We start from the raw sequence: 25,429 nt of genomic DNA, 5'->3' as shown, positions 1-25,429 counted from the left end.
TATGCACACAATCACACATACAATCAAACATCAACTCTAGCACTTGGCTGAAACTAGCGCAAACTGTGTGCAACGAGAACGCGACGGATTAAAGTTGGAAAATGTTTGTATTCACATTAACGCTCTTCACTCCCACCCCCCCGAGTACCCTTTGAGTAGTACTCGAACTCGAAGAAGAACGGCGAGATGTGTGGTGGAAGGTTGCAATGTTGTGGGTGTTGGAGCGTGTTAATTTCCACACAAAGAGCACACAAACCTTTGTACATATGCACAACCGACTCAGTTTAAACTGATTTAAACAATGTATCAGCAGTTGAGCGTAGAAGCATGCAGCCACCAACCCAACATTCATGGCTTGCTGACGTTGAGTACGAGTGTGTTATGTATATTTTTGTAGGATATGCCACAGTCAAATATGGTGTAGTACTTAGATATTTATTTGAAGTTTTGAAGCTTGTTAGAGCAAATTCAACAGCTGGAAGTTTTATGTGGGCGATTTATAATAGAACTAAAACTGGAAAAAAACGTATCTCTAGCAAACCGTTCTAGTTTTATTCATTCGAACAGTTCTACTGTCACATTTAACACTGGCATACGCTACTGTCTCATTTTTTTTTGTATTATTAAAACTGATATCAATTATGCATCTACTAGAACTGGAACACTCCTGAACATGCCCTTAGCTAAATTTACCACTCAGTCGTCAAACTTTTGGGCCTAATCCAAAATTATAAATGGAAATTTATTTGTCCACTTAATAGACCCAGATTTCCGCACAAACTCATCTTCAAACACAAACAGTTTACCGCAACTAATTCCGTTTCTCTCTTTATTTTTTGTTTTCCAGGTAAGACTTTTTCGAGGCGCAGTGAGTTTCGGAAAATTTGCGCCTTCACCAACTTCCGTCGCTGAAAATTCTCCGAGTGGCACAATGCAAACAATATCCCGAAGAAACAGCTATCTCAGAGGGGCAAAGCTGAATCCGTACAAAATCGCTGGAAACCATGGCCGCCTCCCGGTAAAATCACCCCCCGAACACCAAAGCGGTGCAACCGAGCAGTCCATTTCATCGCATTTAACCACCTGATAACGTCATAATCACCGCGAAAGTATTCCTCATTAAATCAAACGTCTCCGCGTTCCCATTTTCCGTATGGAAAGGTTGCGGCATTGCCAAGCCGAGCATTGTGCGCTAAGTTCTTCGTAATAATTAAAAGTTAAATCCTTTTCAATATTTCACAACTTCACCACCGTTGATGAAATAGACCCACCCCGGTACACCTAAATAATAAGAGCGAACCACAGAGTCAAAAGTCAAGCGAAGGGTGGCACGGCATTGTGGACGAGGGGGATGAATGAAAGTTTTCCAACCGGTCGGTACACCTACTCGACGCGTCATCACCGGGTCGGTTCACGGATATACGTGCAATCGAGCCGATCATTGTGGAAACTTATTCCACTGAAAGAAAAGTTTTTGCGAAAATGAAAAATGTCTAGGTATTCATCGACATTATCGTTGGGTTTCGTATAATGCTGGTAGTGTCTGTGCAGGAGAACTTTTACTGATAAAAATAAGCGGAATTTTCCCGGTAAAAATAGTGGTCCTCAAAGTCGTTCCGCTGAGTATAGCTTTTGGAGCAACCAACCCGAATGACAAGCTCAAATTCGTAATTGAAAGTCTCAAGTGAAAAATGAATTAGAGATCTTCTCAGATATTACGAAATAAGACAACCCACAATTTTAGCCTTGAAAAACGACAGTAATTCGCACTTGTTTTCTAAACAAATTCTTTACAATAGTTTCGCACATCAAACATAAGAGGCTGCATGCACGATGTATTACACGTGGTGTTGAAAACAGTAAAAACAGGACACAGCTTTAAACAAAATCTGAGCTCCCTGTTATATTTTGATACCGGAGATTTATTTGTTATTTTTACGTTTCGTCTTTGACTCATCAGTGCAGAGCAGTTCAAATTGAAATCCGCTAAGCAGACGTAAAGTTTCTGCTACTTACAGAACACTTTTTGTTTTGCAACGAAGTGCAATGTCTTTTCTGACGTGCCGAACGAAAACGTGTTTTCGACTATTTCTGGCCGATGCAGGTTTGGTCATTTAGGGTTTTGCCAAATTTTGTGCTAGGGCACATAACCGTTTTTATTATTTTTACGTTTCGTCTTTGACTCATCAGTGCAGAGCAGTTCAAATTGAACTGCTTAGTGCTAAACTTGGCAGTTCAATTTGAACCGCTAAGCAGACGTAAAGTTTCTGCTACTTACAGAACACTTTTTGTTTTGCAACGAAGTGCAATGTCTTTTCTGACGTGCCGAACGAAAACGTGTTTTCGACTATTTCTGGCCGATGCAGGTTTGGTCATTTAGGGTTTTGCCAAATTTTGTGCTAGGGCACATAACCGTTTTTATTATTTTTACGTTTCGTCTTTGAATCATCAGTGCAGAGCAGTTCATTTATTTGTGTTACTCTAATCTTCAAAGTATTATACATTTCATCTCCAGCCCAAGTGATAATTATTTTCGATTTTGGGGCCTGTTGACAGGATTTTTTGGAACTTTTTTTTTGTGATAATCGCCTTTTCTGTCACTAACGGAATAGATCGAATATTTTTGTTCAACAATTCTGAAGTTTCACTATAAAGACTGTCCCAGAAAGTATGGACGCACTTTGATTTCGCTGTAAATAATTCAAAAGTGTTAGATATACAAATACTATTCGATATACTGATAATATTAGACTACAACAACAGAATATTACTCTCAACATTTGCTACTTAGCCATTGTAGACTAGCTGGCGCACCTTCTTGCAAACGGTCCTCATTAAATTCCGTACAGACTTCTTGGCGACAAGTTTTGACACTTTTTTCCAATCTTTTTCGAACTGTTGAATGGTTTCGGCTGCCGAGACATATTTCCTAAGATGTGCCTTTGTTAATGCCCAAAATTCCTCAATTGGTCGAAGTTGTGGGCAATTTGGTGGATTCATGTCTTTTGGGACGAAAGTGACATTTTTGGTAGGATACCCTTCTACCGTTGATTTCGAGTAGTGGCAAGAAGTAAGAACTGGCCAGAAAACAACAGGATGCTTGTGACTTCGAATCATGGGTAGAAGTCGTTTTTGTAAACATTCCTTGTTGTATATTTCGCTGTTCATTGAAGCAGTGGTGATGAAGGGTTTCGAAATTTTACAGCAGCTACGAATTGCTTGCCAGACCACAGCTTTCTTACCAAATTTTTCGACTTCAATCGATGTCCCGGACTGGTTTAACACTTGCCCTTCTCGCACCGTATAATATTGTGGTCCCGGCAAGGATTTGTTATCGAGTTTCACGTAGGTTTCGTCGTTCATGATTGTGCAGTTCAAATTTCCAGCAAGAATCATATTGTACTGCTTTCGAACCCCCGGCCTAATCGATGCTTCTTGTTTCGGACTACGTTTCAGTTGTTTCTGCTTCTTATAGGTTCGAAGATTCAAACGTTTTTTAGCACGAAGAACATTTGACTTCAAAGTGCCCACTTTTTGGCCACATCCCGAACTGAAACATCCTTCTTTTGCTCGAACGCCTTCAGTATACGTTTATCCAACTGAGGGTTAGCAGGACCTTTTTTTCGACCCGTTTTTGGTTTATCCTCAATGGTGTTATCCTCACCGAACTTCCTGATTGCATTTCGCACGCTTACTCCTTTCATTTTTGCTATCTTTCTCAGTGACAGTCCACGTTATTTTGCCCCATTTGTTCAAAATTTTTCGACGTTGTTCTGCTGAAAGTCCACGCATTTCGGAACAAACTAATGAAAACGAATAAACAACTGCACAAGTGATTAGAGAAGAGTGTAAACAACAGGACGCAGCCATAAAAATTGACAGATTCTGAGCCATTGCGAAATGGCAGCGGTGTTTGGTTTCGTCCATACTTTCTGGGACAGTCTTTAATTTAAACGCAAAACTAAGCGTTAACTGAAAGTTTTATTCATGGAAAATTCAATGCAATCAGATTTAGTTTTACATCGATGATAATTTTCAATCAATCTTTCGACTCAACCTGTTTCTATTTCATATTACTATTAATTTACATGTTATGTAAATCTCATTAATTCTTTCTGTGAAGCTGAGGTTTTTACTATTAATTACTTATTCACCTATTGAACCTGGCAAAAATCCCGTTGAGATGACTGTAACATAGCACTCATTTAAAAGGACAAAAAAAGTTACTACGAACGAATGATTGAATGATTGAATAAGTGAATTTTTTTTATATCGTTTATTTATACCCGGCTTTAACCTAATTTTGGTCGTTTGCCGGCATAAGTGAATGAATGAAGGTATTATTGAACAAACAATAGAATAATAGTTCAACTAATTGACATATTTTCACTAACCCACTAATTCTATACCTCTGAAACCGGAAGTCGGATCTGATTAAGCGACAAGAAGTTTTATGTGTCGTAAGACCTGTATCTTATGTCGTTTTTCATTGAGAACACTCGTGGAGTGTTTTGCTCGATTCGTGCACTTTTCGTGCAGTTGGGCAATCAAAACAGGTGCACTGTGTTTCATTGATTGGCACCGCACGAAAAAATGCACTTTCGGGGCAAGACCTGTATCTTATGTCGTTTTTCATTGAGAACACTCGTGGAGTGTTTTGCTCGATTCGTGCACTTTTCGTGCAGTCGGGCAATCAAAACAGGTGCACTGTGTTTCATTGATTGGCACCGCACGAAAAAATGCACTTTCGGGGCAATTCGCGGGCAACTATTTTGCACCCGTTTTCTTTTCCGAGCAGCATGCGTGCAAACCAAACTTCACAAAACCGTTTCATTGATCGGCTGTCCGGGAAAACACTGGCACCGAGCGAGTGGAATCAATGGAAAACGACATTAGATAGAGGAAATCGGTTCAGCTATCTGCGAGAAAAATGAGTGACATTGTTTTAATTTTTCCTCATTTCCAGAACCAAAAATTGGATCTAGACAAAATTCAGGAACTTTGTATGGGAACATACACCCATCCATATGAATTTAAGTTTGAAGAAATCGGTTGAATGTGGTGAAATTATTTGTCAAACACTCGCGCACATACTTGCTGATTTCGATGAACTTGAACTGATTCGAATGGTATATGGATGTAAGAAGTTATATTCTTCCAGCAATTATAATTAAAATAATGATTTTTTTTTTAATCTGAATAGCTATTACCGTGTGAAATCTAAGTCTTAAAGCATATTTTGTTTACAAGGTCAATTGTAACTTATTGTAACTGTAATTGTAAACCGAAAATTTTGACATAAAAAATCGAACAGTAAACATCCGATCTCGAAAACATTCAATAGCGTTTGGGCCGACGAGGAGACCTTTCATTTGTAACTAATTTGATCAAAACCGAACCAATCTTCTCAGAGATCTCGAACTCTTTGTTAACAACACACGCACACACTCACACACACACACACACACACACACACACACACACACACACTCTCACACACACACGGACATTTGCTCAATTCGTCGAGCTGAATCGATTGGGCAAATTCTATACCTATTTTTTTTCTTTGAAAATTCCCATCTTGAAACTGCACGACTGGTGGGGAAAATAATTGCCTATCTTGGGACAAAAATTCATCAAAATCTTCAAAATATCGAAATCGGTGTTTAGTCGTGAATACTTTACTCTCTACACCTTTTCAAAATTTACCATGTACTATAATGGGTAGAACTTAATCGTGAATATCTCTTGTTGTATGAAACACAGCAACATAATTTCTTCTCCATACCATTGGAAATATGATCAGCAAAATATGATAAAATTTCAGTAGTATGAGACATCCACAAGTAACTCAAGGTGAAGTTTTCCAAAATGTTTGGTATGAACGAGCATTAAGTTAAAATTCAGTGCCAAAACAAGGCGCATAAAACTCCAAATTGAACGAATCGTCGCACAAAGCGTGTCATGCAAAACCGACACATGGAAATACGGGATATTTTCAGTAATTCAGAGCAGTGGGCTTATGACACGTTTTGTACGTTAGTAAAATAGGCACTACTAATTTATGGCTCCAAACCATGAGTATTTTTAATTTGCTAATATGAGGAAGACACCTTTGTGCATGTTAGTCATTCAATTTTTTAACCAAAATTATGTTATAATTTATTTTCTAATCTATAGCGTGTACCCCTCATTCGGTTCATAAGCGAGAGATGTGAATGCTGATTGTATAATTGCTGTGATTTTGGTAAAAACTTTTTAATACTCAGATACATGGTAGCTCCCACAGACAATAGGAGTAGCGAAAATTTGGCTATTCATAACAGTACACTACAAATTTTTTAATTGAATAATCCGATCAGTTACCGATTAGTTAAGGAGGTCCACTAGGAGATTGATAGTACCAATTAGCTCTCTCCGGACAGTACCAGCCTAGATGCCGTGTGGAATCCGACGGAAAAAAAATGAACCAAGAATAGATCCACTGGGTTCCTGCTTCCATGTCGTAAAAGGCGACAATTGCAGGAGTTTCTTTTTCTTTCAGTTATTTGATATTTTCAATGTTTCACTTCTGATTACTCTATTTTACTAAATTATCTCTTCATTCAACCTATCAATTTTCGTATAGCTTCGGACAAAAGTTTTATTAGGAATATTTCCTTTTTCGGTGTTATTGATTGTCTTTCAGGATTATAAATTGAATGATAAAAATCAACCATTGCGTAAATCCGTTGATATTACAAAGTTAATAACAGAGATAATATATATCGGTATATTGAATACATAGTAAAAAACACTTGATAATAATATTTCAAACAATAAATTTGAATAATTTTTTTAAGCTGTTTCTCCGTAAAAATTACAAAAAAAGTGTTATTATCCCTTACTCCCCCCTCAATCCAAAAAATGCTTTTTTAATATGCCTATTAACCTCGAGTTTCGAGATTCAAACAACCAAAACCAAGCATATTCTAAGATATTTTTTTACAGTACCCTCTTATTTTTAACTTATGACTTATACTTTGCTATACAATTTACCAAAAATATTTTGAAACTTCTCAAAAAGTACCCCTGACAATACGAATATTTTTCGTTATAAATTGAAAGTATTTGGTTTCTTTAGATTTTTTCACATGTTATACGTCAGTCGTCGCCATCATTTTACTTACAGTATCATGAAAGAGGTAATTATTCCAAATTTTTGATGAGATTCGACATAAAGGCATTTTATGTTTATTGACCTTTTTTATAATAATAAGAATAATAAGAAGAATTCGCTCATATGAAAGAAAAATTCTTCGAAGTGTGGAAAAACATGTCAGTTTTATTAGCTTTCACGCCATTTAGTTATGTCGCTGACATTGCCCACCCGTCTTTTTATTGTAGAACTAAATTTAGAATTTTTATTCGGAAGTTTGACTGATTTTGAGAAAACGGAACAACACATTTTTGTAGAATTTGTCATTGTTCGACTACAATCATTTGAACAAAATTACTAGGACAAGTTTGACCCTTTCCACTAGACAGTGTAAATCAATTTTAGAAAAACAAAGTAAAGACTGTCCCAGAAAGTATGGACGCAACCAAAAACCGCTGCCATTTCACAATGGTTCAGAATCGGTCAATTTTCATGGCTGCGTCCTGTTGTTTACACTCTTCTCTAACCACTTGTGCAGTTGTTTATTCGTTTTCATTAGTTTGTTTCGAAATGCGTGGACTTTCAGCAGAACAACGTCGAAAAATTGTGTACAAATGGTGCACAAAACGCGGACTGTCACTGAGAAAGATAGCAAAAATGGAAGGAGTAAGTGAAAAAGCCGTGCGAAATGCAATCAGGAAGTTCGGTGAGGATAACACCGTTGAGGATAAACCGAAAACGGGCCGAAAAAAGGTCCTGCTAACCCTCAGTTGGATAAACGTATACTGAAGGCGTTCGAGCAAAAGAAGGAGGTTTCAGTTCGGGATGTGGCAAAAAAAGTGGGCACTTCGAAGTCAAATGTTCTTCGTGCTAAAGAACGTTTGAATCTTCGAACCTATATGAAGCAGAAACAACCAAAGCGTAGTCCGAAAAAGGAGCATCGATCAGGCCGAGGGTTCGAAAGCTGTACAATACGATTCTTGCTGGAAATTTGAACTGCATAATCATGGACGACGAAACCTACGTGAAACTCGATTACAAATACTTGCCGGGACCACAATATTATACGGTGCAAGGAAGGCAAGTATTAAACCAGTCCGAGACATCGATTGAAGTCGAAAAATTTTGTAAGAAAGCTATGGTCTGGCAAGCAATTTGTAGCTGCGGTAAGATTTTGAAACCCTTCATCACCACTGCTTCAATGAACAGCGAAATATACATCAAGGAATGTTTACAAAAACGACTTCTACCCATGATTCGAAGCCACAATGATCCTGTTGTCTTCTGGCCAAATCTTGCTTCTTGCCACTACTCGAAATCAAAGGTAGAATGGTATACTACCAAAAGAGTTACTTTTGTCCCAAAAGACATGAATCCACCAAATCGCCCACAACTTCGACCAATTGAGGAATTTTTTGCATTAACGCAGGCACATCTTAGGAAACTTGTCTCGGCAGCCGAAACCATTCAACAGTTCGAAAAAGATTGGAAAAAAGTTTCAAAACTTGTCGCCAAGAAGTCTGTACGGAATTTAATGAGGAACGTTTGCAAGAAGGTGCGCCAGCTAGTCTACAATGGCTAAGTAGAAAATGTTGAAAATAATATTCTGTTGTTGTAGTCTAATGTTATCAGTATATCGAATAAAATTTGAATATCTAACACTTGTGAACTATTTACAGCGAAATAAAAGTGCGTTCATACTTTCTTGGCCAGTCTTTATGCAAAGTGACTCTTTGTGACAAATTCTGCAGGAAGTTTCATTAAAATCATGCCAACTACGGAAACGAATTTACGCGAAATCCGTCATAAGATCTTCCAAAACCTGTATTTCTGTGCCGAAAAATTTTCCTAGAGGTCACCGAAATCTTCTTACTATTTTCAAAATAGTCAAAAGAATCAGTTTTTTCAGTCTGTCTCCCGGATTGAACTGTTCCTGTTGCTGCAGCAAGGATGAAATAATCGCTTTGGATTTAGGAAACGTTCATTACTTTACCGTGCATATTCTCGAAATGCAATTAAAGTTTTCGATCAATAGAAAATATTCAATTATATCGTGCCAATCAGTCTTTTTTCTGTATTCCACTTTCATTTCAACGTAATCGTTTTCAATTATCTGTCCAATATGCCAGCGGACATGAGTTTCACACTCCACTCAGTATGGCACAATGCAAAACAGAGCAACCTGGTGACCTGAATAAGCTCGGGAAAATTGTATGTGGGAGAACACGGCAAACATTTTCTTTATTTTTCATTCCGCTCGTGGTGGTCGACAATCTACATAACTTCGGCTCGTACCTGATATAAGTTGAAGAAACGTGCTCCGATTCATTCACCCGCAGTTGCTTGCTTGGCAGTTAAAACAACCATCGCACCAAGGACCCGAAAATATGCCAGACTTTTCGAAATCATGAACACTTGAGTGGGTGAACTCAAAGTCGAAATTGTTAGCGTTTTCTTTATTTTCTTGTGTGGAGTGTCGTGCTTAGCTCTTGTTATATTTTTTTTGTGGGGGAGTCAGGTACATTTTGGAATAACTTTCCCATCAAAAATTTGTCGGAAAGTTTGCTAAATACGAAGCCCTAATGAAAATTCTACATTTAGAGCTTAATTCTCATGTCACCACAACGGTTCCTAAAATGAGTAGTCCCGTCGCTACCCTTACTTCCCCTGAAACCGAAATCTGATGCTTTCAACAGTTTAAACAATAATTAAATGCACACAGCTTTGGACCGCCTTCTATTCAGCTTGTTGTTATCCAGAAGTTGTTTAATTGTTCTTTGAAAAAGTCGAGCTTAAATTTCATGAACTGAGTTTTGCAACACGGATTCTTGCAAAATCATGAATACTCTTAACAAGTAGGCTGATCTTATGTAACCATTTATCCGATCTAGCAGAAAACTTGAATCCATGAACCGACTGCTCTCCTAATGACATTCAAATTTGTTCTTGTCCTTATTTATAATTAATGACGAAAACAAAGTTGACTTCCTCATTCAATTATGAATCTCTAGCGTCTCCCCGTCCGAACCCACGGATCCTCGGGAAAGCTCATTAATATTTGTTTAACTGTACGATTCAATCTCCGTTGCTGCAAATAAATTCACGCCTTCCCTTCCCGTCAACCGTTCTGATTCGCCAACCGACCATCGACCATCCGTCGGCCGTCATCCAGCTGTCCGTCGATCACTCACTCAACCTGGGTGTGATGCTTATTCGAATCATCACAACCTCCTTGAGTGAGCGACCGGCTCACAGAAGCTCAACTTCGAGTGGGGGAATACGCGCCCTCTGTGTGTTAGTGAAAAGTGAAGGATAACTTAATTAGAATAGCGATAAGCATGAATTACAAACCAATTCCAGTTGAAGGTGTCAGATGAACTCTGGCGGAACGAGACCGCCGCTGTCTGTCAACTTCCTCCTGCCATCGAGAATCAGGCAGCCTCCATCGCGCGCACGTAACGAGTCCAGTTTATCTACGCTCCTGCAGGACCGGGCTGACCGTGGGGCCTGTATCTAACATCATTTCGTGTAATTAACTTTGCAACTTGGCCACACTTCTGAAAGCAACATCAGAACGAGCGAATGATGGCAGAGCGGATAACAGAGAAACATGGTTTGTGAAGCAGAAAACGAACAAATCTATTTCCGGTGTTTGCGAGCAGCAAACGGTGAACGGTGGTGATTATTCAGTCAAGGTGAGATAGATGATTTAACAGATTGATTATGCGGGATTGCTGTCTATTCACTTTCTTAGCATCAGGTGGTTGTTGCGTCGTGTCTCCGGAGGAATTGTGCTCGAGCCATTTTTTCTTTGTTCTGATTTCGCAGCGTAGGCGGAGAGTTACCCGGACTGTTTACATCATCACCATCTGATTTTTTTTTCATTCTGTTTCTGATCATCTGACGTAATGTTTTATTTCTTGTTTAGAGTTATTATTTTATATTACTTTCTGTTGATAATAAGCAATTTATGCTCACATTTATATAGATTCCAGAGGAAAAGCATCTCTTTATTCCTCTTCTACATAGCAATAAAAAAATCACGTTTCGCTTTGCTCATGCAGAATGGAGTTGCAATTATTGTAAACACTGACATTTTAACCAAGGCTCGGAGGGCCGAATGTCATAGGGTAAGGGTTCCCTTGTTCATCTCATTTGTAAGGACGTTACCTTAAAAAACTGATTTAGCTACTAAAATCACTACGACTCTTTCATACTTCTACTTAATTCGCCTTGCTCCACATTGGGAATTGATTCACATTCCTTGGAAATTAAAATAATATTTAAAAAATCAGCTAAAAACACTTATGAAGGGTTCACTACTCTGCTCCTAATTTCATCTCAACGGATTTTTATCCATCCTATCGTTGGTCCTTTATTCGTCCTATAAATTAGTAATGGCGATAGCAATCAAAACAAAACATTCCACTATTACACTCTCAGGTTCAAAATGTCAGAATTTTCCTTAAAAAGGCCCTAATGCCAACTATGAGGCAACACACGATAATTTCAGAAACAGATTTTTAGATCGTTTTCGTTACCTTTCGTTTTAAATTTAAAATTTTACTGTGCAGTTAATTTGGTAAACTTAACAACAAAACAAAAAAGGAATTGTTTTTATTTTGGAATTAGCCCTTCTAAAAACAAAATGCAGAACCAGAGATGCCATTTATACAGATTTATCTGTATTGTATAGATTTTTGAGTTCGCCTACTGATATAAATCAGATTACAGATTTTATACAGATTTTCTAAATTTAATACAGATTTGTAAAAATTCATAAAAAGTAAGAAGTAAAAAGTTAGACTTTTCGCTCTGAGTATCTGATAATATTTGATTGCAGTGCTTCTTTAAAAATTTATTAACCAAAGGACAAATCACATGTTAAAATAGAAATCTTTTGTGCAAATATTTGATGATGAACACTGATAAACATTTATATTAAAATTTTAAACCGATTTGAACTGATTCATTTTATTAGTGGAAACAGATAGAGCAGATACATATTTCCTATGAAAATATCTGGCATCTCTGTGCACAGCCGATGAAACACACACTTAACAATGTTATGGTGGCGTATAGCGGAAAGAAACCAGTGCTGCTGGATTTGCCACCATGGTTATTATATTAGTATTTAACTCGCTCTCTCTGCTAATATTCGAAGCCGAAACAGTTTTATTGAAATATAAATATCAACAATATAGTTAAACTAATGTCACGGATATCAAAAAAATACTTGTTGATGATGATTTGTAGAAGGAAAACAATTTTGTTTTGTAACATTGTGAGAAAACTTGGCAACTTTGCGAAACCAAATGAGATGAAAACAAAGCGCAATCTAGTGAACTAAATGAAAAACTTTCATCTCATATTTTTGAAGACTTTCATTGCTTGTCGGATAATTTTTGAAGTTTTTAATCGTTAATTAAACAAATGGCAAGTGAACATTACTAATTATGAAGTCATCCAGCATTCAATAGTAGTGTAATTGTGCGAAATAGTGATCATGTTTTGAGACGAATCGATTAGTAAATATTCAGAAACATGACGAACTGTAAATCTTGAGTGTCCTGAAATGAAAAGTGAATTTGTTTTAAATGAAAAAAACGATCACCGAAGAATTTGAAACCATTTCTTCCAATGATAAAGTGAGACAATAGCTTGAATAATCATTTTAAAACATTCTACAGTTTGGTACAGGTACGCTGTAAGATATTATTCATGTTCAAAGTAATGAGGTGAGAGGATGAGATGGAAATAGGAGCTCAGATGAAATAAGGAGCCGTTACCCTATACAATTCGAATTAGTTCGTCGCGATATCAATCTTTTTGTCTTGCTCTCTCTGCATGTCAGTGTGCATTTTTCCAAAATGAGTACCGCGTACGCTTCGCGCTTTGAAGCAGTTTTTTGTGCTCGCACCCGAAAGGTCCCAAAATGATGAAGCTTGGGAAGAACCGAACACACAATTTGAAGCAGCTTGTTCGCCGAATTCACAAAATTTGGAGGTCGTTTCAATACGCGCAAGCCATTAGTGACAAGCCATTAAAAACTGTCCCAGAGAGTATGGACGTAACCAAAATCCGCTGCCATTTCACAATGGTTCAGAATCTGTCAATTTTTATGGCTGCGTCCTGTTGTTTACACTCTTCTCTAACCACTTGTGCAGTTGTTTATGCGTTTTCATTAGTTTGTTTCGAAATGCGTGGACTTTCAGCAGAACAACGTCGAAAAATTGTGTACAAATGGTGCACAGAACGCGGACTGTCACTGAGAAAAATAGCAAAAATGGAAGGAGTAAGTGAAAAAGCCGTGCGAAATGCAATCAGGAAGTTCGATGAGGATAACACCTTTGAGGATAAACCGAATACGGGTCGAAAAAAGGTCCTACTAACCCTCAGTTGGATAAACGTATACTGAAGGCGTTCGAGCAAAAGAAGAAGGTTTCAGTTCGGGATGTAGCCAAAAAAGTGGACACTTCGAAGTCAAATGTTCTTCGTGCTAAAGAACGTTTGAATCTTCGAACCTATAAGAAGCAGAAAGAACCAAAACGTAGTCCGAAACAAGAAGCATCGATCAGGCCGAGGGTTCGAAAGCTGTACAATACGATTCTTGCTGGAAATTTGAACTGCATAATCATGGACGACGAAACCTACGTGAAACTCGATTACAAATCCTTGCCGGAACCACAATATTATACGGTGCGAGAAGGGCAAGTGTTAAACCAGTCCGAGATTGAAGTCGCAAAATTTGGTAAGAAAGCTATGGTCTGGCAAGCAATTTGTAGCTGTGGTGAGATTTCGAAACCCTGCTTCAATGAACAGCGAAAATATACATCAAGAAATGTTTACCAAAACGACTTCTACCCATGATTCGAAGCCACAAGGATCCTGTTGTCTACTGGCCAGATCTTGCTTCTTGCTACTACTCGAAATCAACGGTAGAATGATATACTACCAAAAATGTCACTTTCGTCCCAAAAGACATGAATCCACCAAATTGCCCACAACTTCGACCAGTTGAGGAATTTTGGGCATTAACGAAGGCACATCTTAGGAAACATGTCTCGGCAGCCGAAACCATTCAACAGTTCGAAAAAGATTGGAAAAAAAGTGTCAAAACTTGTCGCCAAGAAGTCTTTACGGAATTTAATGAGGAACGTTCGCAAGAAGGTGCGCCAGCTAGTCTACAATGGCTAAGTAGCAAATGTTGAGAATAATATTCTGTTGTTGTAGTTTAATATTATCAGTATATCGAATTAAACTATAGAAAGGTAATAGAATTGCTGGAGAAACCGAGTTCCAGGAACTCCTAGTGACCATTCGACTCAGCTCGACTAGTTCGGAAAATGTCTGCGAGTATTCGTGTGAACCAATTTCTACAAGCTTCCACCCGTTTGAAAGCTACTAATCGGTTGTGAATCTTGTTCGAAGATCTATTGGCTGCCACTTCCGGTTCGGGAGATATACTGGTATGAATGACGTAAACGACAAAACGCATTTTCTTTTTACTGCACGATATTCTCAGAGATGCTTGAATCTACTTCTGAAAGCCTAAGCTTGTTTGAAAGTTACTATTAGGTACATGTTTGTTACTAGTTACTATTAGGTAACATGTTTGAAGATCAATTAGCTGTCATTTCCGATTCCGGAGGTATAATGGTATTAGTGACGTAAACAACAAAAGCAATTTTTTTCTTACCGCTCAATTCCCTCGAAGATAGCTGAACCGATTTCAACAAGCTTCTGGTTCCGGAGATACAGTTGTAAAATTGAATTAAACGACAAAACTCATTAGCGCGCAATTTGCTCGAAAATGGATAAACCGATTTCAATAATGTTAGGCTTGCTCGAGACTACCAGTAAAAAAATAAACCATTGATTTTACAGCATAAACAATTGATTCACAATTAAGGAGTGTATCAATAAGTAGTTAGCAACATTCAAACAGTTATTACTCTGAAATGGCTTAATTTTTTGCAGCGTGTTTTGCGGTGACGTGTTTGTTCACATGCCAATAACAGCTGCAGCAATCGATTGGTTTCGGTACGGTTTATCGTATCAATGATGAGTCGATTTGATCCGGAAACGCGAAAGAAAATTCTGCACACTTGGTGCTCAGAAAGTGGTGTCACGTACAACGAAATTGCAAAACGGGCGAAAGTGCACCACACCAGTGTCAAAAATATTATCGAGAAGTTCGGTAAGACCCTTTCCATGAAGGATTTGCCCCGATCCGGTAGGAAAACGGGTCCCAGCCAGCCCGGCTGGGACTTAAAAGTGGTTGAGTACATCAGGAAAAACCCATCGGCGTCGACGCGGGATTTGGCCAAGCAGTTCAACACCAGCATCGGGATGATTCAACGGATCAAAGTTCGAAACTCCCTGAAAACGTACAAGAAACAGAAGGTGCCGAAAAAGTCCCTGGTACAGTAAGTTCAGGCCAAAACAAGAGCGCGAAAACTGTATAACCGGATTCGACAGAATTAAGACGGATGCACCCTGATCGACGACGAAACCTACGCCAAGGAAGACTCTCGAGCGCTGCCCGGACCACAATATTATACGAAATCGATGTACCAGAACCTGAACGACGCTGACACCACGGTGGCGATGGAAAAGTTTGGGCAGAAGGTGTTGGTCTGGCAAGCAATTTGTACCTGTGGTTTGCGGTCGTCGATTTTCTTCACGAAGGGCACAATTAACGCCAAGGTGTACGAGGAAGAATATTTGAAGAAGAGAATGCTGCCACTGTACAGAAAGCATAAGGCTCCTCCTCTCTTCTGGCCGGATTTGGCTTCAGCCCTCTACGCCAACTCCGTTCTACAGTGATTGTCAAAAAATAATGTACAATTCGTGGAAAAGGATCTTCGGTCAATTGCCCGGATCTTCGGTCAATTGAAAGGTATTGGGCAATTGTCAAGCGGCACTTTCGGAAGGAAGGTACAGTGTCCCAAAACATGCAAGAGTTCAAAAAAACTGGACAGCTGCCTCTAGGAAAGTCACAAAAGTAACTGTGCAGAATTTAATGAAGAATGTCAAGTCCAAAGTGCGACCGTTTCACAGAAACTTGGATTTTCTTCAATATAATCAGTGAAATGCATAAAAATGTAATTTTTCTACAATATATCGAAAACTGATGTCAAAATATGTTTTTTGTCGCTTTTTTATTCAATAATCAATGTTGCTAACTACTTTTCGATACACTCCTTATATCTGTGGGATACAATACTTTTTATTGTATCTTGACAAGATTTTTTTCATTGCCAACGATTCAATATATTGTTACGATACACAATTGAATTTATTGTACACGTGGTGATTCAAACAATATGAAAACTGTACATTCGATTGTTTTCCAAGAAAACATGTATGAGAAAATTTTATGACTTGAATTGATATGATACTTAAAAACCTATACATTCTATTGTAAAAAAAAACATTTTCACAATTAATTGAATAGTGTATGACAATACACTAAAATATTTTTCAATGGTCAAAGCAAAATTGAGGAAGGTTTTGTAACAACAAATCGTATTGTTTCTCTACAATATTTTTTATTCGGATAATATTGTGTATAAATGTATTATTGCTGATAGTTTTGGTCTGAGGAATGTTGCCGAATATGTGAACTCTGGAGCATGGTTTTGTGAACAACTGAAATCATTCTGAATGAATTTGTACAAAAAATGAGCCCGAATTCGCGTAAGAAATTATTTTAACAAAAAAAAAGCCAAACACGTTTTGTTGAAACTGTGTCAATGAGAGAAAAAAGGATTACCACTCCACTAAATGAATAAAGAATAGTGTTTCATGTGGTATGTACTCCCTGCTTGATAAACTAGCTAACCTCGCACCACATTCCGCGGATCTTTGAAATTGAATGTAGAAAACAATACAAATTATAATACCCAAGGTGCCACACAAACAGATCGCTATACTCTGGATCACCGACCGATTAATTTGCCCTAGTCCATTCTCCTTTTTTGGCATTGACATGTGGAATTAAACAGGCATCTTTATGTGAAATTACTGTGGTAACATTAGTTTTTTTTTTTTTTTTTTCATTCAATATTATAATACAATTTTAAGGCACACTGCTTAAGCTCTAAGATGCCAAGGGTATTTACTAATCTTAATTACGACTATATTAAAACTAGAATAGTATCATTATGTAATGCCGGTGAATTGGATATTGCATGAGGGTCTCCCATATGGCGTTTGCAAATGTCCATGTTGGCCGCATCCTTCGGTCCGTGTGGGTCCGCGGGAAACACCCCCAGGCTACGAAGGCCCGGCGGGTGGCCCGCATGCTGGTCATCGTCTGGAGCGTAGGACCGTAGGCGGTGATGGTGATGTTACGAAGAGATGAGAAAATAAAAAAGTAAATATTGTGAAAACCGAGGTAAATAGGGGGTATGGAAACAAAATGTCTGAAAACTACAGAGATCTAATTAGTTGCCATCGAGATGGTGAAGAGACATGGAAGGGGGGAACGAAAAGTTAGTGACAAAAAAAGATCTTGTTAGTTCCAATGAAGATGGTGGACAGGGACGGTGATCGAGAGAATCGGGCGGATGTTAGTGTCGAACCTGTAGGTGGAGATTATACTTTCTGAGCGAGGTATAACAGATTACACTTGGATATTAATGTGTTTGAGGTACTGGTATATAAGAAGCATATAAGAGATATCCCGACTAGCCAACACATCTCGGACCGGAACTTCAGGTGGTCTACCTCGGGCCCTTAGGGAGTCCTTTAATAAAGACCTGGCGTCACGATACTCCGTACACGTCCATACGACATGCTCGATGTCCTGATAACCGTCACCACAAGCGCAGAGACCGCTCTCCACGATTCCAATACGCCGGAGATGCGCGTTGAAGGTGTAATGGTTTGACATGAGCCGAGACATTACAAGAATGAAGTCACGACTCACGTTCATCCCCCTGAACCAAGGTTTCGTCGATACCCTAGGGATAATGGAATGCAGCCATCGTCCCAGTTCGCCATTGCTCCATGAAGTTTGCCAACTTTCGAGAGTTTTCTGACGAGAGATACTGAAAAATTCATTGAAGCAGATTGGTCTTTCATAAATATCACCTTCTAATGCGCCCACCTTAGCCAATGAGTCTGCCTTTTCATTGCCTGGAATGGAACAATGCGAAGGGACCCAGACTAACGATATTAAATAAGACCGTTCAGATAAAGTTCTCAAATGTTCCCGTATTTTCCCCAGGAAATATGGGGGATACTTTCCTGGCTTCACTGCGCGGAGAGCTTCTATTGAACTTAGACTGTCCGTGACAATGAAGTAATGGTCTTTGGGCAAGGTTTCAATGATCTCGAGGGTGTACTGAATAGCAGCTAATTCTGCGACGTAGACTGAAGCCGGATCACTGAGTTTGTACGAAGCGGTGATGTTCTGATTGAAGATTCCGAAGCCTGTGGACCTGTTGATGTTTGATCCGTCAGTGTAAAACATCTTTTCACAGTTGACTGTTCTAAATTTATTATAAAAAATATTTGGGGCCACTTGAGGGCGCACGTGATCCGGAATTCCACGAATTTCTTCTCTCATGGATGTGTCGAAAAACACAGTAGAATTAGTAGTATCCAAGAAATGAGCACGGTTGGAAACAAACGAAGAAGGATTAATATTCTGAGCCATGTAATCAAAATACAAGGACATAAACCGGGTCTGAGAATTGAGTTCGACAAGCCTTTCGAAGTTTTCAATCACCATCGGATTCAAGATATCGCATCGGATTAGCAATCGATATGAGAGATCCCAGAATCGGTTTTTCAACGGTAAGACGCCCGCGAGCACTTCGAGACTCATCGTATGAGTCGACTGCATGCAACCTAAGGCAATACGCAAACAACGATACTGAATTCTTTCCAGTTTAATGAAATGGGTGTTCGCGGCGGATCGGAAGCAGAAGCATCCATATTCCATTACGGACAATATCGTTGTTTGGTACAGCCTGATCAGGTCTCCTGGGTTTGCACCCCACCAAGTTCCGGTTATTGTGCGAAGAAAATTGATTCTCTGCTGGCATTTTTGTTTCAGATACCTAATGTGACATCCCCAGGTGCCTTTGGAGTCGAACCAGACCCCGAGATATTTAAATGTGAAGGCCTGAGCTATGGTTTCACCCCCTAGTTGAAGCTGTAATTGTGCTGGTTCTCGCTTTCTTGAAAATACGACCAGCTCAGTTTTCTCCGTAGAGAACTCGATACCCATTTGAAGAGCCCATGTCGACAAGTTGTCGAGGGTATCTTGTAATGGTCCTTGGAGATCGGTAGCTTTGGGTCCTATAATAGACACAACGCTGTCGTCGGCAAGTTGTCTTAGCGTGCAAGATGTGTTGATACATTCATCAATGTTGTTTACGTAAAAGTTGTATAAAAGGGGGCTTAAGCATGAGCCCTGAGGAAGACCCATGTAACTGAATCGTATTGTCGACAAATCACCATGTGCAAAATACATGTGTTTCTCGGACAATAGATTATGTAAAAAGGTGTTCAAAACCGGCGAAAGACCATGCTGGTGCAGCTTCTTAGATAGGATATTTATAGAAACTGAATCAAAAGCCCCCTTGATATCTAGAAATACTGATGCCATTTGTTCTTTACGAGCAAATGCCATTTGAATTTCGGTTGAGAGCAACGCAAGACAATCGTTCGTTCCTTTACCCCTGCGGAAGCCGAATTGTGTATCTGAAAGTAACCCATTAGTCTCGACCCAATTATCTAGACGGAAGAGAATCATTTTTTCGAACAACTTCCGGATACAGGAAAGCATAGCAATCGGCCGATACGAATTGTGATCGGAGGCTGGTTTCCCAGGTTTTTGAATGGCGATAACTCTCACTTGTCTCCAGTCGTGTGGAACAATATTACACTCGAGGAGCTTGTTAAACAAATTCAGCAAGCGCCTTTTGGCAGAGTCAGGAAGATTTTTCAACAAGTTGAATTTAATTCTGTCTAACCCCGGGGCCTTATTGTTACACGACAAGAGCGCAAGTGAGAACTCTACCATCGAAAACGGTGTTTCGTTTGTATTCGAAGTCGCGGCGCGGGATATCTTCTGTTCCGGAACAGAATCAGGACATACTTTTTTAGCGAAATCGAATATCCAGCGGTTAGAATATTCCTCGCTTTCGTTCGTTGTGTTTTGGTTGCGCATTCGTCGGGCTGTGTTCCAAAGAGTGCTCATCGATGTTTCTTTTGTTAATCCGTCAACAAACCGTCGCCAGTAACCTAGTTTCTTTGCTTTAACTAAGTTCTTCATTTGCTTATCTAGCGCTGCGTAATTTCTATAATTATCAGGTGTTCCATATTTTCTGAACTTTTTGAATGCTAAAGATCTTTCCGCATTCAGTGATGAGCACTCTTTGTCCCACCACGGGTTGGGAGGACGAATGTTAGTATTCGCGCCGGGTATACGTTTCGTCTGAGCTTGAATCGCAGTGTCGAGAATCAAGCCAGCCATAAACGTATACTCTTCCTCCGGAGGAAGTTCTTGTGTTGTTTCTAGTTTCTCAGATATCGATATTGCGTAGCATTTCCAATCAATATTTCGTGTGAGGTCATACAAAACATTAATTGTTTCCGATGGTCTTAATCCGCTGGCGATTGAAATTACGATAGGCAGATGATCGCTACCGTGGGGATCAGGGATTACCTTCCACGTGCAATCCAACCGTAGCGATGTCGAGCAGAGGGATAAGTCCAGCGCACTTGGTCTTGCTGGTGGTGCGGGAATTCGTGTCATTTCTCCCGTATTCAAGATTGTCATATTGAAGTTGTCGCAAATATCATGGATCATAGTTGATCTGTTATCATCATGAAGACAACCCCATCCCGTACCGTGAGAGTTAAAGTCTCCTAAAACTAACGTCGGTGCGGGAAGAAGTTGCATGATACTGCTGAGCCAGTGGTACCCAACTGAGGCTCTAGGGGGAATATAGATGGAAGCAATACAAAGGTCCTTGCCTTTAATTGTGACATGACATGCGACAACTTCAATACCTGATATCGAGGGGAGGTTAATTCGAAAGAAGGAATAGCACTTTTTGATCCCCAAAAGTACTCCTCCGTAGGGATTATCTCGATCCAGGCGAATAATGTTAAAATCGTGGAAGTTTAGTGATACATCAGAAGTTAACCAAGTTTCGCACAATGCAAATGCGTCACATTTCAGATTATTTACTAAGTATTTAAAAGGATCTATTTTCGGGATGATACTTCTACAGTTCCACTGTAAAACAGTGATCGAATCCTTGACCTCGTTCGAAAAATTAGCCATCGAAGGAAACGATTGCTGAGAGGAGGGGCCATTTTGCAGTCAGCTGCATCAAAAACATTTTAACTTTTGGCAGGAAAGTCATCAAAATACCTTTTAGGGGGTCAGAAATGTTGAAGACGGAAAATATAAAGTCCACAATGTCACTGAATTTTACAAGTCCAGCACTTGATGTGTTTTCTGGTTCCTTGGGGACTTTCGGGGTTTTGGGTGTCCCCGGAAGTGTTGGATATTCTTTCTCCGATTTCAAGTCTTCGGAACTAGGAGCTTTTGGCTTCTTCTTTTCGTTTTTTTTACCAACACTTCCTTCTGCTGTTACTTTTGGAGGGCCTTCAAGAGATATCTTCGAACCCTTTCTAGGGAGTTTAGGAGATGATATATTTTTCCTCTTCCTAAAACTACGAGGGACAGTTGAAGATGTACCTTCTTGAGGATCGTCAGAGTCGCAATCGTCCGTAGACAAACAGGTGTAGGGGTTCTGTTCAGGTGGTGTGGCGATTTTCAGCATTTCTGCGAACGAGCGGTTTGATCGTTGCTTGAGAGATCGTTTCAAATGATCTCCACGCAATTTATACGCAGAACATGCTGTGAGGTCATGCGGGGCCGCCCCACAATAAAGACACTTTTCAATGTTTCTGTCGCAAGCGCCATCCGCATGACTCTCTCCACACTTCGAGCAGCGGGGTCGATTTCCACAATGGGAAGCTGTGTGTCCTAGTTGTTGACAACTAGTGCAATTCATTACCCGTGGTACGAAAAGTCGTACAGGTAGACGAACCCTGGCCAGGAGAACGAATTTCGGCAAAGCCGAGCCGGAGAAGGTCACCCGATACGAGTCCGAGTGGGGATAAGACTTTGTCCCATCCGCGGCGATCGATACTGAATGCAAACGTTTGCAGTCCAGTATCTTGACATTCTTAAGCAAGGGATCTTTAAAACATCCGACCCCATGTTTGAGAATGTCCTCGCATGTCAGACTTGGATCCGTGATCACTCCGTCTATCTCGACTTCGCGAGCTGGTATGTAGACGCGGTAGTCCCGCGTAAAGTGGTCGTTTCGAGCGATCTCATTAGCATGTTTCAGACTGGTCAACGAGACCCTGAGCTTATCGGGACGGATTTTTGAAATAGATTTCAATGTTGCATATTTCGACTCCAAGTCTTTAGATATTTTCAAAATATTAAGCGGTTTATTCTTCTCTTTGGTCCGAAAATAAACCACATAAAGGCCGGCCGAGGGTGAAGGCTCTTCGGGATACTGTTTAACCCGGTGAGTTTTACTATTTGGGGCAGATTTAAAATCTGTTTCCATTTTATCTTCGGGGGACAGGGGAGAATTTAATGGACTTGCCATAGCGCGGTTGAGGTTCCGCGCAAATTATAGGGGGAGTCAAAATATAAGACGATAAAGGGACACGAAGGAAAAAAAAATATAATACTTAGCTAATGATCCGTAGCAACTCGGCCGCTGAGGCCAAGCGTTAGTTACAACGACCTCCGAGAATAAATATGCACACAGCACCGGTTCACGGCACCACACTAAACGTCGATTCACTGTTCTTATTGTTTTAACACAATAGCACCCGGCACTGTCTAACGGTATTTATTGTTTATACTGTATTGATCTACCGCACAAGCTCACGACAAAAGATCTGATATTAAATGACCTTGAAACGGATTAGAATGGATTAACGCACAGCTGCTCTAATGCAAACTACCATCCGATCGATACGACGGTCACGAAAGGAATGATAACATTAGTTTTGTTTTTTTTCATTTTGTTTACATATACTAACTAATATCCACCTCCCGTGACACGTATGGGCTGAGATAGAAATCCATTCCCGGTACCATGATTAAAAAATCATGCAATCATGAAACAAGTCATCTCATGAAATCATGCCCATTATTCATGATTTCATGAGTAAAATGATTTATATCATGAAAATGTTCATGTGATATCAGTTATTGTTCATGATGTGAATAATTTTTCTCATGAAATCAAAAATGACGGACATGATGTCATGTTTCATGTTTTTTAATCGTGGTACCGGCAATGGATTTTTAGCCGTGTGTCCACCCTGTATATGTATAACATATAATATATATGTTATATAATGTATGACTACAAAAATGAAATCAGCCATAACAATACTAGTTCACATTCATAACATACATCCACTTCGTTTTCCATAATAAAACCAGCCCGTGCCGATGACAGCCGTCTTAACCACAACATTCTCACTTCCGGTGAAACTCTCAACGGGTGAGCACGTTGCATCGTGTTAGTCCGGGGAAAATTCGAGTATTTCGCAAGAAAGAAAGGATTTTCAGCCGTACTTTGACGATTCGACGCAGCCACACAGCGAGATTTTCGCTTGTAGTCAAGTGAAAAGAAAGTCCACTGGACTATAAACGAAAATTAACTGGCATTATAGCCTTAGTTGCTGTGCCATCAATTCGGCGTCATCTCAAGTGAGGTGACGCCAACCAGAAAGGAAGAAGAAGAAGAAGAACCACAACATTCTACTTCCCGCACGATGACGTCTAGACCAGGAAACAAAATTAGAAACGATGATGAAAATTTAACGTAGAACAAAATTACATTTTGATACAGTTGTTTACCTCCTCGTGCGATAGTCTGTGGCAACATCGAAGCCAAATAAGCCATAGAACCGGGCGTTGCTTGATCTATAAAATGGGAATTTTGCGACCATGTCTGCTTCGATGCCAACTCATAAAGGGAAGTGAAAAGTGATTCCCGAATGGGTACCAACTACAGAATTTGCATAGACTTGACGAAGCTATAAACCCGAAGATTCCGTGCGGATAAATCCAAATCTGTGCAGTCTGGCGGTTTTACGGAACGTAATTTATAATTTTATTACCACCAACTCTTGATCATTTTTTCTGTTCATAATCTCGCCTCATTTTGTTGCCCTGTGCCTGTATCGCATCGTGCCCATATCTTGTCCGGTTCGTATATAAACGCGATGTAGGTTCCAATGAAACAACAAAACATCCCAGGATCCGAGTTTACTAGAAGAGATCAAGAGTGATTTAAGGTGCTGCATGTAGTTATAGTAGGATAGCATACTGTAACATGCTGATCCTGATGGTTCGACATGACTTCGACACCGGCTGGCATCGTGTTAGCACTTTACAGCTTAAGGAGCTACCGGTTCTTATCCCTATATTCAGTTTTGTACTGCTAGATAGGTGTTTACCCGAATATAAAGCGATAGCAAAGCAATAGTTCATTTTACTATCATTGCTTATTTGGGCATTATTTTATTTTTGAAACGGCAGAATAATACTTCAATTTGGTATAGTGGCTTGTTTTGCTAGTATTTCGTAATTTAGGGATAATATAGTTTATAAAGGTATAAGACCAACATATTCAATAAATTGTTAGAAAACTTTGATAACTTCAAGAGAAGGTTCGGAAATTTTTGGTGAATTTTGTAAGAATACAAGACAAATTTATACTTGTGTGTGGAATACATTAAAATTTTGGGTTATAAAATGTACAAACATAGTACAAATAGAAATATACTTTTCGAAACCTTCAATCTTGTTCGCTCAAAGATCATTCCAATGCATTTTAAGTTTGATCACTGTATTCTACATTTCATTGTTACTGTGCTATTGTTTTGGTATTGAAAAAACCTCAATTAGATAATACTCTGCTCATACGGGTGACAATTTTAAGTATTCTGTTCAGCTATTGTAGTTCTTAGTTCAACCTCTCGAATATCACTTTTTTGCTAGTAGGAGATAAGGGCATAATAAGGCATGCTTTAACTATTTTCTTCTGATCGGGTAATGCTCTTAAAATCACTACGAGCCATGTTGTATGATATCGATTTGCAAACTGCGTCGATGTACTGCTACGTAATTTATTTCCTCCTACACCTTTTCCATAAAATCGATTATAAAATTATACATCTATTCAAACAACTCTACACAATGTTCAACTATAT

The 25,429-nt window shown here is 39.3% G+C and overlaps 1 protein-coding gene across 7 annotated transcripts in view; it reads left to right on the top strand.

Moving 5' to 3' along the window:
* LOC131438639 (matrix metalloproteinase-2) overlaps nt 1–25,429 on the top strand; it is a 604,535-nt gene that overhangs the window by 503,048 nt on the left and 76,058 nt on the right. The window contains exon 1 of one of the 7 annotated variants that reach the window (XM_058608789.1): nt 10,408–10,833. The exons of the other annotated variants lie outside the window; for them this stretch is intronic. The gene's annotated coding sequence lies outside the window, so the exon portion shown is untranslated. Of the gene's footprint in view, nt 1–10,407; nt 10,834–25,429 lie in introns of those variants that run through there. 7 annotated transcript variants of the gene reach the window in all.

Source organism: Malaya genurostris, chromosome 3, assembly GCF_030247185.1.
Source record: "Malaya genurostris strain Urasoe2022 chromosome 3, Malgen_1.1, whole genome shotgun sequence".
Classification (NCBI taxonomy): domain Eukaryota; kingdom Metazoa; phylum Arthropoda; class Insecta; order Diptera; family Culicidae; genus Malaya; species Malaya genurostris.
The sequence above is the reverse complement of the archived record's forward strand: the minus strand, read 5'-3'. Positions and strand labels throughout refer to the sequence as shown.